At 41.5% G+C, this 15798-nt stretch overlaps 1 protein-coding gene across 1 annotated transcript in view; it reads left to right on the forward strand.

Annotated features, from left to right (window-relative positions):
- The window catches only part of FAM13C (family with sequence similarity 13 member C), a 277891-nt gene that overhangs the window by 12495 nt on the left and 249598 nt on the right, over window positions 1-15798 (forward strand). The window contains exon 2 of the mRNA XM_079793129.1: window positions 11737-11823. The gene's annotated coding sequence lies outside the window, so the exon portion shown is untranslated. The remainder of the gene's footprint in view (window positions 1-11736; window positions 11824-15798) is intronic.

A 15798-nucleotide genomic window follows, 5' to 3' on the forward strand; every position in this document is an offset into this window, starting at 1 on the left:
CTGAATAAATCTGTTCATAAAATAAAAGAGCCAGACAAATCAGTATGGTTTCAGCCAATAGTTATTCAATCTATTTAAATTAAGCTACAGTAGGAGACCCATTAAATCATTAAATCTATTGTAAGCATCATCATACCACAGATTACATCAACAGCATCTGCATGACTGGCCTGGGCACTATGAGAAAATAGACCCTCATTGTGGCGAGGTTAGATGAGGTTAGCAGCTGAAGCCTAGAAGCCTAAACAATGCTCTGCTCTCTAGTTACTGGCCTTGATTCAGGGCTGCTGCCTGTGAATATGAATTATCACTTTTAATAACCAAGTGGACATTTAAATGGTAATGAGAATATAATGATTTTCCAAATGAAAAGCCTCAATCTAATACATTTTCTTTTGAGAACACTAATTTGAAAATAAAATCATAGTTAATTTAAACTGAGTTAAATACATACAGGCAACATTGGAAAATTACCAGCAAGAGCCATTTATACCACTGCTTTTTTACACAGATACACATCTACCTGTACAAGTCTGTCTATAGTTTCTTACTTCCTGGGAAACTGAGGACAGTTGGTGAGAGATTGGTCACACCTGAATCTTTTCACATGATTATAAAATGTACTGGAAGTTCAAAAGACTGAAATATATGAGAAGCTTTTAAGTAAAAATATTGATAAAAGGCAAAATTATTCCAAGGGCTAGAACAGAAATGGAGTTTCAAGGTGAGGCAACATCCAGAAGAGAAAAAAATGTCCCTTAACCTGATATTTGAAGCCCCTTACACTTCTTCACCCGCTTTGCCCTCTTCCCATCCTCTGTGCCTCCACCTTGTGGACAGTCCTGGGGGTCACCTGTCTCCCTGTCTCTGCTTGCCCTTTCCCTTCAACTCACAAAGCCCAAACCTCTGATGGAAATTCTGTGTCCTTCAAAACCCACATCTCCATGCTTTCCCAAACCCTATTCTGAATTTTTATTGCATTTTGGATGGCCCCTTGTCCTATGACACTTAAAACACATTGCCTTGTTTTCCAGTGTTTAAGGTATAAGTTTTGCTTTTACTGTTAAACTATAAGCTGCCTAGAGTTTTTGTGCATTTGTTTTTTTTTCTGTATACCTGAAATATATATGTCCTACCTTTCCCACCATCCCCCACCATACATAATTAAGTCACTGTTCAAAGGACACTTCTGGGGAGCCTTCCTGGACTTCTCAGACTAAGTCAGGTGCCCATATAACTCCTTGTTTTCTTTTTATTGTGACACCAGATATTTATATAATTATCTAGTAAATGTCTATCTCCCACTCTAGATCAGCTGGGAAAACATATACCAGGCCCTGGAGATTCTGATTTGGTGGGTCTGGGATAGGCACTGGGGAGGGAAGGGCTTGGAATTTCTACATCTAACAAGTACCCGGGTGATTCTTGTCATTAAGAACACTTGGCCGATGTTGCTGTAGATCCTGAGACTCCAGACTCCATTGGTTTGAAGCAAGGCCTTGGCAGAGTGAGCAAGGAGACAATATTTTCCATGTCCAGTTTCTGTTTTTGTTTCATATCTTTTGTAGAAAGACTTGCATTTTAAAAAATAACATGTTGCTTTTTTGATCCATTCTGATTAGAATATTTACCTCTATAGCAGGAACCTTTTCTCCTTGAGGGCCTCGATCACACCTGCTTTACCTGGTATCCCCTTCCTGTCTCTGCAAATGATGCTGGTAGGTGTCATTTTCATTTGTAGAGTCTGTTGAGGTTGAGATCAGCTCCCCCAGACCCTCTCTCAAGGAGCCCTGGGGTAACAAATCAGGCAGGGCTTTTGGTCAGGAGAATTTTGAGAGTTTATTGGTCATAGAGTATTTCCCAAGAAATGGACCGAAAACAATAGGCTGGGCTAAATCTGATGCAGAAAGACAGCCTTTCAGAGTGATTTTAAAGCTCATACAATCCCTTTTTAAGTCTCCCATTATTTCCATTCCATTCTTAGCACACACAGGCAAAGTGAACACATGACTAGAGGGAAAAGCACGCCCAGGCAGGCTAGCAGCCTCCAGTGCTCGCCTTAGGAGCTGCCAATCCCACCTTCCCCTTCAGAGTGCTTGTATTTTCTGCTCTCTGGCCTCTACTCATAAACAATGAACCCAAAAATGAGTTTCAAATGTTTGAAACCACATGAAAAAATATTTTAGTAAAAAATTAGTTTATTTCCATTGAGATCATATTAGTGAGACTTTCCTTAGAATTTGATTTTGTTTTTCCAAAAAAAAATCAGATTATAACCTAAATGAAACATTATTAACCTTACCTTATACTCCCTGAGAGTGGTGAATTTATGTTCATGATGGATGAGCTTGTATATTCACCTAAAAGTAAACATTATCTCATGAATCACCACTAAAAACAGTACAGAGAAATAACACCCCTGTTTCTTCTGATCCTCTGTAAAGCTGAGCAGCTTCATCCTGAAGGTTGCATTTCCTTTCCGTGGGAACCTTTGGCTCTCTTACCTCTGCGGGAACATTGAGGTGTCATTTAGGTTTCGTTCCACTTGGGGTCAGTATTGTGCTCCTGATTGCTGCTATGCTCTTGTTTTTGTAACTTAAAATGTCAATTTGGGAATCTCAGCGGAAATATCCATATAGTAACAAAATTGAACTGCCCCCTCGATTGCCAGCTGCAAACTCACTTTGTAGCAGACTTGGTGCCCAACTGATTTCAACTCCTTTGTGTTGGCGTCCTCTTTTACTATTACCTCTGAACCTTTTTATCCTTAGGAATGCTAGAGGGATAGGACTTGCTGTGACAGCTTAGCATCACACAATGGTGACAAAGGCTTAGCATCAAGGAGCTCTAGAAGGCAATATTTTACCTCTAGCCATTTCTCCTTGTTGCTATTAGCAAAACCTATTGGGTTTTTCTTTACAGAAGGTAGATTAAATTACATGTTTCAGGTAGACGAAAACAATACCCCCTTAACCCCCCTCAAAAAACACACACCAAAAAAAAGAAAACCAAAATAAACAAACAAAAACCCAGTTGTTCTCTTCCTTAGCTGCACATTAGGATTGCCTAAAGAAATTAGGATTGCCTAAGGTCAAGTTCTGATGTCCAGGCCATATCCTGGAATAGAGGGAAATCTGGGAGGAAAACTCAGGAATAAGCATTTTTTAAAGCTCTCCAGATAACTTCAATGTGTAACTAGAGTGAGAACCACTGACCTAAAGGAAAATACAGAGTGCTGGAGCTAATGGTAAATACAAAGAAGTCTAGAGTTAAAACAGGCTAAAAAATGAGCCAGAAATCAGAAAACTAGTTCCCTCTATTATCGATATGACTTTAGACAGGTAATGACCTTGGGTTCTTCTTTTGTAAATAGTGTAAGGACCAAAGGTCATGGGATGTGACAGTCTTTTGAAAACAGGCTGTGCTTCACACATTCGTATTATTATGGTCATTTTATAAACATACCACTCAGTTTTATTATATTTATAAACCTTAGACAGTGTCCTCTTCCCCCTTTCTGAATTTGACTTCTTCAAAGTGTCCTGGGCTTCAAGCTGATACAATGGAAGCAGAATTTCCTAGATGGGTCTTGGGCAGGAATCTGCATTTTTTAAAACAAACCATAGGACTTCCAGTTTCCAACAATGGAATAAGTGCATTTCACCCCTCAGATTTCCCAAGAATACAGCTAAAAACATTCCATGCAGAACAAACACAAAAAGTCTCTGAAAGATGGAGAGAAGGTAAACTGGTTAAGGGCCCCAGGTTTCAAGGAATCACATGACAGTGAGTTCTCTGGGTTTTCTTTTTGCCTCCTATATATCCCAGACTGGTTGCTGGAGAAGCCTGCAACCCAGAAACTTCAATGGAAGCAAAGTCCCAAGAAAAGCCTGTTCTCTCTTATCAAAAGTTGGGGAAAGGGGCAGTCTAGCAAGACAGAACATTTTGGACAATAAATGGCCTTTCCTGGCAAAACACCAGGGAAGAAACCATGTTGCACCCTTACCTTGTCAAAAGGTCAAGAAGTCTAGATGGAGGACCTAGACTCGCCCCCTGGACTGGAGGTAATAATGAGGTTGCCCGCCCCTCCATGATCAGGCAGTGTTTGAGGGAGCCAAGTGGGAAGCCTGGGTTTCTGTCCCCATCCTAGGGTGGTGAGGCACCCCTTCCTGGACCTCCATCCTCTCCATTCACTGGAGGCCACCAGGAGCTTGAAGGTCCTACTCCATCTGGTGGTAATGAGTGGCTTCCCACTTCCCCACCATAGGGGTGCCCATGGAGGTTGAGTGGGAGAGTCTGGACTTCTATCTCTTCCCAGTGGTAACGAGGAAGAGAGTCAGTGTGTTCCTTCCACCACTGGTCCAGTTTTAGCTTAGGCGAGCTAAAATAAAAATGTAAATAAGATCTAGAACATAAACCCCTTAAAATGTGTCCACAACACACACAAAAATCACCTATCAAGACAAGAACCAGGAAAATCTCAACTTGAATGAGAAAAGAAAATCAACAGATGCCTACATGGAGATGACACAGATGTTGGGGTTATCTGATATTTTAAAGCAAACATCTTAAAAATGCTTCAGTAAGTATTTATAAACATGCCTGAAGCAAATGAAAACAAACTATTGAGGTGATTTCTGTGCACCTCAGTGTTTGAAGAGCACCAGTTCAGGGAGTTAAGGCTTCTCTGAAGAGATGAGGCAGCTGGCCAACTAGGACTGTTTCTTAAACTCAACATTTCTGTGAGGGCCTAAGCCTGCTTAGTCTTAACTATAAGGCTGCTTGCAACTTATTTCTTGGTAGTGTCATGTAAACCTATGTAGATTAAATTACTTGACTCATAATTTCCTACATGCATGTATTTATTGATCAGTACTCAAAGGGTACTTGAAGGGAACCCTCGTAAGTATTCAGAGTTCTCTCTCTGGGTATCTCTCTTCTGACTGGTACGGTGACTTGCAGACTGTAGCTGCCTTGGTCTTCTCAAGCCCACTTCAGTCTTCCCAACTCATAGATATTGCTGAGTTCTACCTGAGTCTTTACTCCCTGCTCTGTGGCCTGAAAAGTTTCCCCAGGTAGTAAACTGGGAAACTTGGTATCACTATTATTTGTTGCCTAATATTGAATGTCTTGAGAACCATCATTACTTATTTTTTGTAGATTTTTTTAGTTGTTTTATATAGGAAAATGAATTCTGTCCCTGTTGTATTATCCTATATAATAAAACCTAATATGCTAAGTGTCCGGTTGTCCATTCAACCAATCAAAGCATAATATGCTAATGATATGCTAAGGCTGCTCAACCGCTTGCTATGATGTGCACTGACTACCAGGGGGCAGACAGTTGACCTGTCGACCAGTTGCTATGACATGCACTGACCACCAGGGGGCAGAGAGTTGACCGGTCGACAAGTCACTATGATGTGCACTGACCTCCAGGGGACAGATGCTCTGACTGGTAGATTAGGTTGCTGCTGGGGTCTGGCCGATCAGGACTGAGCGAGACAGGCCAGACATGGCCTGGAGCACCCCCGCGTTCCTTCCTTGTCTGGCTAACCTCCCGTGTCCCTCCCCAGCCCCGATTGTGCACCAGTGGGGTCCCTTGGCCTGGCCTGCGCCCACCCACAATCCCGGACTCCTCGGGGGATGTCAGAGAGCTGGTTTCAGCTCGATCCCACAGGCCAGGCTGAGGGACCCCACTAGTGCATGAATTCGTGCACCGCGCTTCTAATCCTATCTAATAAAAGAGTAATGTGCAAACTGACCATCATTCCAACACACAAGATGGCTGTCCCCATGTGGACACAAGATGACTGCCACAAGATGGCCAGCAGGGGAGGGACCAGGTCTGCAAGGGAGGGCAGTTGTGGGCAATCAGGACAGCAGGGGAGGGCAGTTAGGGGTGACCAGGCCAGCAGAGGAGGGAAGTTGGGGGCGACCGGGCCTGCAGGGAAGGGCAGTTGGGGGGGACCAGGCCTGCAGGGGAGGGCAGTTAGGGGTGACCAGGTCTGCAGGGGAGGGCAATTAGGCATCAATCAGGCTGGCAGGGGAGTGGTTAGGGGCAATCAGGAAGGTAGGCAGGTGAGCAGTTGGGAGCCAGCAGTCCTGGATTGTGAGAGGGATGTCCCAGATTGGAGAGGGTGCAGGCTGGGCTGAGGGACACACTCCCCCACCCCACCCGTGCACAAATTTTGTGCATCGGGCCTCTAGTAAGTTCATAAAATGATGATCCCTTTCAAAAGTTACAAGCATATGTGTCTTAGTCTATTGTAGCTGATATGATAAAATACCATACACTGGGTGGCTTATAAATAACAGAAGTTTATTTCTCACAGTCATGGAGGCTGCAACGTCCAAGATCAAGATGCTGGCAGATTCATTGTCTGTTTTGGGCCCTCTTTCTGGTACATAGATGGCACCATCTAGCTGTAAGTTCACGTGGCAAAAGAGGCTAGGGAAGCCCTCTGGGTTCTCTTTTATAAGGATACTAATCCCATTCATGAGGGCTCCACCCTCATGACCTAATTACCCAATATCATCACATTTATGGCCTTATGTGCCATGCCAGCTCAGCCAGGTTCAGTGACCCTGAGAGGGGGTGGTGAAGGATTGGAAAAGACAGACAAGAGAATAAAAGCTGGGTCTGGGTGGGACGCTGCTCCCGGATGGAGAGAGCACCACGGACTATAAGCCGTGTCTTTATTTCATAGCAAGATGCCACGAGGCAAAGTATTGGCATGGTCAAGATGTTTACAACATTCTCATGGGTTTCAGTCCTACTCAATTACATGCACCTGAACTCTATCAGGCCCACATCACTCAGGCACGTGGGGCCACATGTTCGGACCATAGGTTCAAGCTTACAACTATAGCTGTTGGCTATAATTGTGCTGGGAGGGCTCTGCCCTCCAGGCTGGGACTTGCACGTGGCAATTAGAGGACTGTGCCCTCTCATTAGTCCGAGGCTTGAACCTGTCCAAACAGTGTGGCCGCTCTCCACAGGGGGCAGGAGGTGGGAGGGGAAGCAGGGATGTCAACATATGAATTTGCAGGGTGAGGGTTGGGGAGGGATCACAGACATTCAGATCAGAGATTCTCAACTTTTTTCATATCATGACACACAAACTAATTACTAAAGTTCTGCAGCACACCAAAAAATATATATATATTTTTGCTAATCTGACAAAAGAAAAGGTATAATTTTTATTTCATTCACACTGGGCAGCTATTGTTGTGTTAACTGTTGTCATTTTTTATTTGACAATCTAAGGTGTTACATGTTTTAAAAATTCTTGCAGCACAGCAATTGAAAATCACCTGTTTAGGCCATTGCAGTATGCAATTAAAGTGGATTTTTTTCATATACTTTAAAACCCTTTTTTATTGAAGGAAATTGACTCATTAATAATATGTAAATTGTTCCAAGGCAGAGAGTAGAGGCTCTTTTATTATGACCTAAAACAAAGCAAAGCAAAACAAAACAAAATGAACAAAGGAGTCACTATATCATGTTGTTCAATCAGGTGACACCAAACCCTAAATTCTCTAGGTCTGATTTGTGGTTCTTGGCCCTCACACAAGCTGGGACAAGATCATCCACCCACACATCTAGTGGGTATGCTTTTTTGAGCATTTGAGACAGTCCAAACACATACCAATGACCGTAAGATGGGTGGGAAGTTGAGAAATGATAAAGAGGTTCCTTTCTAGTACAGAATTTCCTAGAATGTGTTTCTTGAAATTCCAGTGTTTTAGAAGTGATTAATAAGTATTCAGGGAAAATACCAACCACAAAATACAATTTCATGGTCAAATAGGATGGGGAAATGTATAAATATAATGTCCTCATTAAGGATTCACAATGCACTTGAACTCTGAGAAATTCTTCAGTTAACTTTGATTATGTCAGATAACCAAATGCTTTTGATAATTTCTTCTTTTGCCTGAAATAGTTATATTTTTCATTTGCTAACAAGATACCTGACTACTCCAATCAGAATCACATCGATATATGTACTAAAGTTACAGAAATAAAACATATATATCCACAGAGTCCTTGAACTGGTATTGCTTTTGGTTCAAGTCCTCAGTGAGAAATTTGTAAATTGACATAAGAAGTAAATATTATTAACAAACTTACTGAATTCTCAAAAAACACTATATGTAAAAATGCAAGATTTCAAATTTTTCAGGGATCATGAATACATTACCCATCATTATGCATAGTGCAGCCTGGGTACATGGTAAGCATTCAGTAAATACATGTTTATTAGTCATTCACTCAATAAATATTCATTGAACACCCATCATATCTCAGGACATGTATTAAGCACTGAATAAAAGACATCAAATTTAAAAATAATCTCTGCATCACAGGGAGTTTGCAATTCATGGGGAACAAAAATAAACAAATAGTCATTGCTCATTAATCCAGGAGTACCTTTCCATGCCCTCATGCACAGATATTACTTGAGGACCTACCATGTACCAATCACCGTTCTAGGACCTGGGGATGTAGGGACAAACACAAAAGATGGAGTCTCTGCCCTAAGGAGCTTGTGATTTGATGGTAAAGACAATTTAGAAAGTGATTAGATATGTTAGTAAGCAGAAGAGAAAACCAAAATCTGAACAATAAGTGAGCTAAGTGAAAGAAGGTGGACCTGGGCCCATGTAGAGACTTGCACAGGCAAATCCTGACAGTGGGAAGGAACACGGCTGCTCATGCATCGAAGGACAGCCAGTGTGGCTGGAGCAAAAAGCAAGTGGCAAGAGCTAAAGCAAGGAGCGGGCTAGGTCATGCCCATCTTGCAGGCTGGGTTAGGGATTTTCATCTTTATTTTTTGAGCAGAAAGAGAGTGATGTGAGCAGATTTACCTTTTCAAATGATTTCCTCTGTAATTGTACTATGGTTACATGAGAGAATGTCTGTGTTTTAGAAACCACACACTGAAGAGTTTAGAGGAAATGGGACACGATATGCAATTTACTTTTAAATGATTCTGGAAAAAAAATGTACGAGAGAGAGAGAGAGAGAGAGAGAGAGAGAGAGAGAGAGAGAGAGAGGGAGAGGGAGAGGAGGGAGAAGGTAGGACTAAACAAAAGGGGCAAAATGCAAACAATTGGTGTGTCTGATAAAGGGTATATGTAAGTTGTTTATATTATTCTTGCAACTTTGAGTGTGATACTATATCAAAATTAAATTATGAATAAAATTGCTCCAGTTGTGGCACGGAGAATAGACTGGCAGGATCTACCAGTAAGGGGTGCCTAAGAGAGGTGATCTAGGTAGGAGATTGTTTCAGTCAGCAGCAGGCCAGAGGAGCTGGTGGTCTAGGGTGACAGCAGTGTGGGACAGATCCCTGGGATGGTTAGCGCAGGATCTGGGGGAGGGTCTGTGAAGTTGAACAAGTTAGCGTGGCCTCAAGGAATGGCCAGAAGGTAGGGAGGTGGGTCAGTCTTTGGGTTCTTGGACCTTTGAATTTGCTACTTTTGCCCCACCCTGTATAAGAGGATGATCCAAAGTGGGGAATTGTTAAACTAATTAAACAAGGAGGCCATTAGACTTACGTGGCTCTAATGCTGTGGCAGCCTACTTAAGTGAAACAAAATCTAAGCCTGTCAAAACTCTAAGGACAACCAATTACAAACAGCCAGCTAAACTTTAAGCTCTAGCTGCTCAATACTTGCCTTCCTTTGCTTCCCCCTTTTCTCTGTAAAAGCCTCTTCCTGGGCTCCTGTGGGTGGAGAGCTTCTAACCACTTCTGGTTTGGTGCTGCACAATTTGAGTTGATTTTACTCAGATAAACTCTAAAAATTAATTTTAAAAGTTGAATGATGTGTATGTGGCGAGTATTAACCAATTAACCAATTAATTGATTGACTAATTTTCATAATGGACCATGTGCAGTGGAGGAGATACAGAGAACTATTTAGGATGTGAGATAAACAAGATTTGGGGGATGTTTCCAGCAAGCTTTGGGGGAGCCCGGGTGATGGCAGCTCCTGTGTTTTGCTCTCAGAGGGACTCAACTACCCTCCTCAGGTGTCTTTTCTATCCCACTACCACCTGATTCCTCCTTTCTTATTTTTCCTGCTTATTGTAACTTTACCATGTTCAGTCCACGCAAACATTTTAGCTATGGTTCTCACTACTCACATGCTATTTTATTTTTCATGTTTATTGGTTCAAATTTCTGGGAAAGTTAGTCTGATTGATTCCATTTATCATTTTAGGTAAGACCACACAGGCCTTTGGCCAGGCATTGGCCAGCCCTTCACATTAGCTGGGGCTGAGTGGGCATGTGAAAGTCAATATGGTCACGTGAAGAAATAAGCCTGCCTATTTAGTAGAGGCTGTAGGTGGGAGAGTGTTTCTCAGAAGGATGTAGAGGCAGGGCAAACCCAGTGGATACTACACCCAGAGTAAGTTTCACAATAAATCAAAACTTCCACATACAACCTCACTTTACTCACACAATAATGTTGTGAGGTAGATGGGCTGGGATTATCTCCATTTTATGAATAAGAAGACAGATATTCAGAGAATGTCCTTTGTAGAGATAAATGCAGCATCTGATCTGTACCTCGGATATTCTTTCTCAGTCTCAGAATATTAGAAATGGAGAATTAGATAGTCCAGCCATCTGTCCCCTCATTTGTACCAACCATTCTTTTTGCACATATGCAGAGACCCAGGGAGATCGTCATGAATTGTTCACTATTAAATCTATTTGAAACAAAGTTAGAAACTTCAGATTTTATTTACTGTTCTAACAATGCTGGCTGAATTATAATGCTATCCTATTTTTCCTTGTTGCATTTTCTCTTCCCTTTACAAAGGAATATCTTGAGGTTACAGAATCAAAATCTGAGGCTATGCAATAGAATTTTCCTAAATTTCTCAAGTGCTTTTAGCTGTTCTGTGTTCCTGACTCTGAATTTTAACTAGTGCAAGGATTGGTCCATCCTATCCAAGTTACCATAGCAGTCTTTTATCTTTTTATTTTTTTATTGTTGACACGATTACAGATGTCTCTCCCCTTCCCCATCTATTTGCCCCTTCCCCCATCCCATTCCACTCCTGGCCTTCACTACATTGTTATCTGCGTCCATAACAGTCTTAAACATTCTATGATGTTGGTGCTAATGAAAAGAGCAGAAGTTTTTCAAGCCAGCCCTGCCTCACAGAGCTGATCAACCACTAGACAGTGGGGAGAAATTTCTGAGAGGGGATCCAGCCAAATGAGCCTGAAATCTTCCCTCTGATCACTGTCATCACAAATAGTTCTTTCTGCAGCTCATCCCCCTTTACTCTATCAAAAATCTTGAGGTTCTCAAAACACCACAACAAGTGCAGCCCAAACACAGTTTGAAAAGCATGGGAAAGACTTCTACTTGTAAGATTTCCCTTGTGAGACTTGGATTCAGAATAGGCTTGACATCTTTTTAAAATATATATATATTTTATTGATTTTATACAGAGAGGAAGGGAGAGGGATAGAGAGTTAGAAACATCGATGAGAGAGAAACATCAATCAGCTGCCTCCTGCACACCCCCTATTAGGGATGTGCCTGCAACCAAGGTACATGCCCTTGACCAGAATCGAACCTGGAACCCTTCAGTCCGCAGGCCGATGCTCTATCCACTGAGCCAAACTGGTTAGGGCAACATCTATTTTTTATTAATATCTTGTGGCTCTTGTGTGAATTTCTCTGGCCTCTTCTCTCTTTCAGGCTCTCCTTACACAGACTATGTAGAACACATACAGGTGTTTGTTGCTGCCAATGAACATGGAGCTGCTGGATGTCAGCATAAAACAGGTGAGTAATTGCAGAACTTCCATAAACAATGTTCACAGCAAATCTGAAGTTGCTTGTCAAAGGTGAACCAGATTAAGATTTTAGGTGGATCAAAATAAGATTCATCTGGTTTTACAAGACACATCAGGTCATCTGAAATAATCTAGAGATCAGAGAATTCAACAGTTGGAAAGCACTTGGGAAGGGAAATGGTCAAGAAAGTTTCTAAATTTTGCACATAAGAAAGAAGTAAAGAAAGTGGTGTAGAGAATGCAGAGTGAGCTGTATGTCATGGCTGTGCTGGTATTTAGCATCCTCAACTAAATTAGGCAGCTAAGTTAATTTCTCAAGGTGAGTGTTTTTGGTGATAAAATTAGTTTTTGACTAGGTTATCACTAAAGTCTTCTTTAATTCAATGATGTGAAATGCATGACACGAAAACCAAATCTGCTTGTGACCACATTCTCTCTCTTTGGACTGATTGCAACTTCTGAGATCATGAGTAAGACCTAATTAGCTGGTGTTGATGAGGTTATTCACAGGATACTCCAATCATCCTGGGCGTCTTGTTCTGTTCTCATCACCTCATCTCCTATTTTTCCTGAAGAATTTGACACTCATACCTGACACACTTCTTAAACTGGATATCCAGAGAAGTGATATATATTTTAAAACCAGAACCACCTTTAAACATTTTGCACAAATGTATTTAATTCTAGGAAGTGAAAATCCAATCTGATTTATACTTTCCTTTGTATAATAATTTAAATGCAGCAAGGATTGCTGTTGGAGCTCAGAAGAAAAGGTAGACAAGAGCTATATTTATGTGCTTATCTTGCCTTTAAATTAACTCCCCTTCCCCCACTTCTTGCCTGAGCCCTTTCGTTGCCATGGAAACTGGCCTGGCCTCCAACTGAGATTCCTATGAGACTTAATTGCATTCAGAATTTCATAAACTCTCTATTAACCTTTGCCTGACAGATACGTGTATGATGCAAAATGAGTTAGATTACTAGTTTGAAATGTTGTATACATTCAGGCTTCATGTGCCCAATGCTCTCTTTCAGTCAATTAAACATGTAATAATTGTGAGAGAGTTACTGTTGATGTACTTTTTCCTTTTTTAAGAAAATGCCAGATTTAATATATACATACTGAATAAATAAGTATATTTCTAAGAGAAGGTTCAGAATGAAAACTGAGTACTATGTCTGTATGTTTGAATATATTTAGATATGCTGTGTTTATTTACATATAATACAATATATATGTTTGTGTTGGGCACTACTTAGTATTTAACATGTATAATCTCACTTCATCATCCTAATAACTGGATGTAGCAGGTACAGTGGTGTCCATTTCACAGGTAAGGAACTGGCATTTGGAGACTGCAAGGTTCCACAGCAAGTGGGTAGCAGAGCTGGGACTAGAATCCAAACCTGTTGGACCCCAGCGCTTTTAAACCTTCCATATATATTCATTTGTATGCCTCTAGAACCCATCAAAGGACTGTGTAGGGCTCAAGAAACAATCTTCTTTAAGTAAATCATTCATTTATAGGAGCAGGAGAAACAAACATATAAGACACAGTGCTTGCTCTTGAGGTGGGGTGTGGGGGAGAGTGACAGGAGAAAACAGACATGAAGATATAATTATAAGTTGCTGAGACTTATGACAGATGTCACTGCATAAAGCCCTAGCCTCACTACATGGTCATGTTCAAAGACACAATAGCTTTCCTGTAGAGTGACTGAAAAACAATTTAAACTCTATGTTCTATAAGAATGCCAAAAGCAATCCCATTTATACACTATAACTAAACATCTGCTTCCTCCCCTCCCCATATAACTCGCACCTGCAGTAGCTTTAGTAGCACAAAGGTACCATTTTTGTGTTATTCCAGCACCATGTGTTCAGAGCTCTCCCCTCTCACTGTCAGCTCCACTAAACTAGGTCATGAACTTATCCCATGCAGTCTTCCCTGTTGCTGTCCAGTCCCTTAGGCTCACTTGTGTGTTAGAGTGGCTAAGCCTCTCTGATAGTTTTCATTTTTCTTGTTCTTCCATTATCCAAGTTTTGTATAAAGAAGACATGATTGGAAACTGACTAAAAGCTGGGTTTTCTCCTTAAAGGAGAGATGTGCCGGAAGCCAATTCCAGCATGTCATAATTGCAAGAGTTTCATAGAAAGGTTGATGGAACTTGGGGACTCAACAAGGGCTGAGTCACATATGTTATCGCCTGCTGGAATGGCTAAAGGCATTTCCCCAAACTTGAAAAGGATGATTGCTTGCTGTCAGACAGCTCAAGGCATCTTAATCTACATGTTACTGCCTCCTGTTGGCCAAACACCTGAACAGCCGAAGGCAATTCCCCAATCTGACAATGGACTCTCTAGACTAACCCTGGCCTTTGAAGTATATATCTCCACCTTGCCTTAGGACAATTTGTGTTAATAAAAAGCAAGGGGTCCTGAGACAAGGAGAACTTGATTTCTTCAGCCAAGCTCCTCTGCCCCACCCCACCCCATATGCCTTTCAAAATTATGGTTCCTCTCTGGACTCTTATTTAATTTACGCACAGCCCCTTCTTCAGATTCCTGAACCCTTCTAGATGCCGGATCAAGATCACTGGCATTAGAGATGGTTTAGGGAGAAGACAGCAGACACAAGTCAATCTGTTCTAAATCTTTGCCACGGAGGAATAAACTGAGTGCACTGGGAGTCAGAGAAAGGCAGGCAGCCATTTCCACCTGGGGAGTGAGAGAGGGATATTCACAGAAGCTGATCTTAAAGGATGAAGGGGGTGTTTTCCAGGTGGAAAGGGAGAAAAAAGGACTCTAGGCCAAGGGAGCGGTGTATATGGACATTTCTAGTCATGTACAGGCATGCGGTATTTGAAGAATAGATGATTCTTTTTGAGATAAATCCCAAATATTTAGAAGCAAGAGGGAAATATGAATCACTCATTTTGGAAAAGCAAAAAATAGTGGAGCTAAGAAGATCAAGAGGTATTTAGTCCAATCTTTTTCACTTTACTCTCAAGGAGATGGAGGCCCAACAAATGCATTTTAAATGAATCTTCTCCTGTAGGACCACTTGCTTGAAGAGCTTGCAGGTGCTTCCTCTCACCCATTTTAAAGGGTCTCAGGTCATGGGATCTGATAGAACACTCTTAATGTTCTAACATCAAATAGGAAGGTCTTCTAACAGGCTTGATCTAGATCAGTGGTCGGCAAACCGTGGCTCGCGAGCCACATGTGGCTCTTTGGCCCCTTGAGTGTGGCTCTCCCACAAAATACCACGTGCAGGCACGCACGTACAGTGCAATTGAAACTTCGTGGCCCATGCGCAGAAGTCGGTTTTTGGCCTGGGTGAGTCTATTTTGAAGAAGTGGCATTAGAACACCCAAGGGGCCAAAGAGCCGCATGTGGCTCGCGAGCCGCGGTTTGCCGACCACTGATCTAGATAAATTCATTATTTATATTTAATCATCAACTAATTTAATAGATACCTGTTTATTCTGTTGTTACAGCCCCCATTGACTTACATTAAATCTCCTTTACCTCCTGGATAGCAGATCCATTAATGGCATCTTAGGAAAAAAATCATAATTTCCTGATCACTGGTTATTAGAAGTCTGATTTGTTTAAAATTCAAATCTTATATCTTATTCAAAATTTTCCCTTATCACAGTTCCTTATCATAGTGACTATAGTGTGTATATGTGTGTGGGGAGAGAGGTAGGAATATGATTTGATCTTTTATTCTGCATCCCTCACATTGGGGAACAGAATAAGCTAATTTAGCCTCCTATTTTCCTTTTCTGGGTTTTAACTCCTTCACTGTGTTGGAACAGAGAGGAGGGAGAAAGAGGATAAGTCTCTTATTAACTGACTGGTTGTGTTGCTTGGAAAGATGCTTAGAAAGTAAAGGCAAACACATTGAAAAAGAAGAAGTAAGGCTATTTTATACTTGCAGGTGACATGATTATCTAT

Source organism: Cnephaeus nilssonii (assembly GCF_951640355.1).
Source record: "Cnephaeus nilssonii genome assembly, chromosome: 16".
Lineage (NCBI taxonomy): Eukaryota > Metazoa > Chordata > Mammalia > Chiroptera > Vespertilionidae > Cnephaeus > Cnephaeus nilssonii.